General features: G+C 52.2%; 1 pseudogene; it reads left to right on the top strand.

Moving 5' to 3' along the window:
- The first annotated feature begins 3,057 nt into the window (after positions 1–3,057).
- LOC101996353 overlaps positions 3,058–3,570 on the top strand; it is a 9,378-nt pseudogene continuing 8,865 nt past the window's right edge.

Here is a 3,570-nt window from a genome sequence, read left to right as displayed (position 1 = left end):
CGTGTGCCAATTCCCTATATAAGCAGCCGCCATTGTGCCCCCGGCCCTCTAGCGTCTTTCTCGTCCCTCTCGTCTCGTGTCTCTCGTCTCTCTCTCTCTCTCTTCTGCTCTCTCGTTTTCTGCCCCCCTTCGCTTTATGCTCTCCCTCAACCAAGTGCACTCCAGTAAAGCGTGATCTGAGAAGAATCCTTGTGTGGTGGGTGTTTCTTCCTCGCCGGTCAAGAAGCCCGCCGCAGGATAGCCTCCAGGGAGAAGCAAGGTGTTCTGGCTAGCTGACCAGTTTCTAAAAAGCCTTCATGAAGGCTTGGAGCTGTAACTCCATGGTAAAACATTTGGTTACTATGTGCAAGGCTTGGAGTTCCAGTCTAGCGCCAGGCCCAACCAATCAAGCATCAATAGCCTTATGGATACATGAAGCCTAGTTGAAGGGTGTGGGAGATTTTTGTCAGGTGGGAGGAGTGAAACAGATCAGTGGGACTCATCTGCCAGGGACAGTGAAGCCAAGGTTAGACACTGTCAGCGTTCAGTACCATTGCAGTATTGATAATGCTCCCAATAGGCCTTTATGATAATCACCCTTTTAATGCTTCATCTTTTTCCTTTAAAGAAGTTGGGGTGTTAAAAGCTGACTTGAGAGTCAGGCATGCTAGCACATACATTTAATTCTAGCACTTGGAAGGCAGAGGCAGATGAGTCTCTCTGAGTTCAAGGACAGCCTGGGCTATAGAAGAAGACAGAAGAAGAGGGGAGGAGGAGGCGGGACAGTAGCAGCGGCTGTGGAGCTGATTTGTCTCTATACCTGACAGTTATTGGACTCTTCTCTGCTGTTTCGCTGCCTAGGGCAGAGGCTGGTCAGACCAAGCAGCCTGGCTACTCTGAAGGCTCTAGGGACTCCTCAAGGAAGGAACACATGAACCAAGGGGACATGGTGAGTCCGGCTCCAGCCTCAGACAGTGCTGTCTCGGGGATGAGTTTCGTTTATGGACAACTTAAAATCAACCACATCATGGAAGATACAATCTCTTTCCAGTAACCTTTAACTGCCTGTATAGCTTCAGGGTGACGTGGGCCCTGGTGAGCCCCTCTCCCCGCAACTAACCATGTTCTGTCTACAGATCTTAGAGGAGGGGCAAGGCCCGGTGTCTGTCTCCCCCCACAAAGCTACTGCCACCTCTCTGAGAATCCTCATAAAGGTGAGAGGCTCTGTAAATACCTCCTCACCTCTGTGATGCAAAGTTAATGGGCCCAGTCTTATGCAGCTCTCCCTGGGTGAGCACAGCTAATGACAGTTCAAGAGGGCACCAGCCACATCATGGCAGAAGAACAGCAATCCTCACCAGCAGCCAAAGCACATGACGTTTGGGAGGCTGTAGTAGATGTGAGGATACATCTGGCATTGGTAAAACCCTTGGTCCAAATCCCAGCTCTGTCGGTTACTTGCTGTGTAGCCTGGGTTTAGGCTGCAGAATCTGTGTGCCTCGGTTTCCTTGTTTGTAAAGCAGGCAGAGCAGCAGCTGTCCTGGTGAGGTGGGCTGGGAGCGCGAAGCGAACTGCAGCACCGCCTCACTGGGTGCACTGAAGGCTGCATTCATCACTAAGCCAGCGGTCAGCACAGCCCTTGCTCCTGCCAGGTCAGGACGAGAAGGGAGGAAAGAGCCTTGAGTTTCCTCCGGTGTTAGGTAAGAAAGCTGGAAGGGCTGTGCCTGGTGGCGCTCGTTCCCAGCAGCGACAGCATGAATCATGCTTGCTGCAAGGTCCCGGAGTCTGAGCCTGGCTGCATCAGCGAAATTGAGGCCATAAAAGAATCAGTGCTCTCACCTAAGCACCTGATTGCAAATATTTGGCTCCAGCGGATCCTTCTGGCGTTTCCTCCAGGGAGAAACTTGGAGGTCGTTGTCTGGGATAAATCACACAGATGGAACAGCAACCCACTACCCTTTCCAGTCACTAATAAGACCCTAAAGCTTGGCCCCCTGGGGTAGGGGAAGTCAGAAGAAAGGAAGCAGTCATTTTTTTTTTTAAAGTGCATGCTTCCCCTGCGGTTGAGCCAGCTGGAATGTGGTCAACAGCCGCTGTCAGGGCCTGAGATAGCTCAGCCCTCCCTCTGTGCACCCACTGCATACTCCTAAGAGGGACAGAACATTGCTGCCTGGGCCTGCTGAGCCCTGCTCATGGCTGGCCCTCATCTCCCCCAGGAGATCTAAAGAGAACTTAATCCATATGTTTGGATTCCCTCACTCATCAAAATGCAATTTTCCAAGAGTCATTTGATCTCCAAGATGTTATGTGAGTGTCTTTTTATATTTTATATTTTCCTTCAGAAAAGGAAAGCTGACGGTTTGCCAAAAGAAAATGAACTCCAAACCCTCGGGGTCTGAATGGGGTTCAAACATCAGGCCCCAGGGAGCCGGGCAGAGGATGTTGCTTAGCCAGGCCTTGAATGCTCTGCCCAGAAGCCAGGTGAACCCAAGCAAAGTGAAGACAATTCTTTTACCTCTCTCCCCTCCCCTCTGGTAATTGAAAACTACTCAGACAGCTCTTAGGCTCTCCATACTTTGTTAAGAGCTGTGTGCCTTTGCAAATGCCCCAGAGTGTTTGGGGAGGAGTGCTTTTTCTTTTTGCAGACATGGTCTCATGGACCGCAGGCTGGTCTTAAAGTCACTGTATAGCTGAGGGTGACCTTGCGCGCTTCCGATCTTACAGGCAGATTCAACGTGCTCGGATTACATTTGCGGCCATGCCCTATTCATACAGTGCTGGGGATTGAACTCGGGGCCTCCACAATTCGTGCATGCTAGGTAACCGCTCTAACGACTGAGCTATAGCCCTGCACTCATGGATCCCCCGTACACCGCCACCCTTTAATTGACATCTTCACTCCTTGTCCTTGCTCCCTCCTCTCTCCTTCCTTCTTCCTTCAGCACACACTGAATGCTAATGATTCAGCAGCCAGCGCTGTGCTGTTGGGGACACACCCGAGGGAGAAGACCACACCATCCCCACCCTGCCACAGCTCCTGCTCACTCTTGAGAGACCCTCAGGAATGAGCATTCTGGGATGTCTCTGCTGCCGGTGGCCCACACCACCATGCCAACAGAGGAGCGTCTGGCAGGTGGGTTTGTGACCAGCAGGTATGGAGGAAGGCAAGTGAGGCGTTAGGGTCAGCAGCAGCGTGGACAACTCACAGACACCTCTCCCTCTTTCCCCTAGTGAGAAAGCGGAAGCTTATGGAAGGTGAATGCGACGGAGCTCCCAGTGAAGGGACCAGAGCCTGGGACTGGGTATCCTCGACGGAGCTCCCAGAGAAGGGACCGGAGCCTGGGACTGGGTATCCTAACGCTGATCCCTCAACTCTACCTTCAGCCCACTGTGTGCCTCCTTTTGTTCCACCAGGGTCACATCCAGCACGTGGCCCAGTGGCAAGTCTCACTGAAGCTTTTTAGGCCTTTTGGAGCCCATCTTTCCCTCAGCCCTGATGGCGCAACCCCTCAAAGAATACACAGTGCTGTTTCTCAGTCTCTCAGTCCCATCTTCTCTCCCCTTCTCCTCTTCCCCTTTTCTCCCCTCTCT

This window comes from Microtus ochrogaster, unplaced genomic scaffold (genome assembly GCF_000317375.1).
Source record: "Microtus ochrogaster isolate Prairie Vole_2 unplaced genomic scaffold, MicOch1.0 UNK1, whole genome shotgun sequence".
Lineage (NCBI taxonomy): Eukaryota > Metazoa > Chordata > Mammalia > Rodentia > Cricetidae > Microtus > Microtus ochrogaster.
Note: the sequence above shows the minus strand (reverse complement) of the source record. Positions and strands in the feature narration are given on the sequence as shown.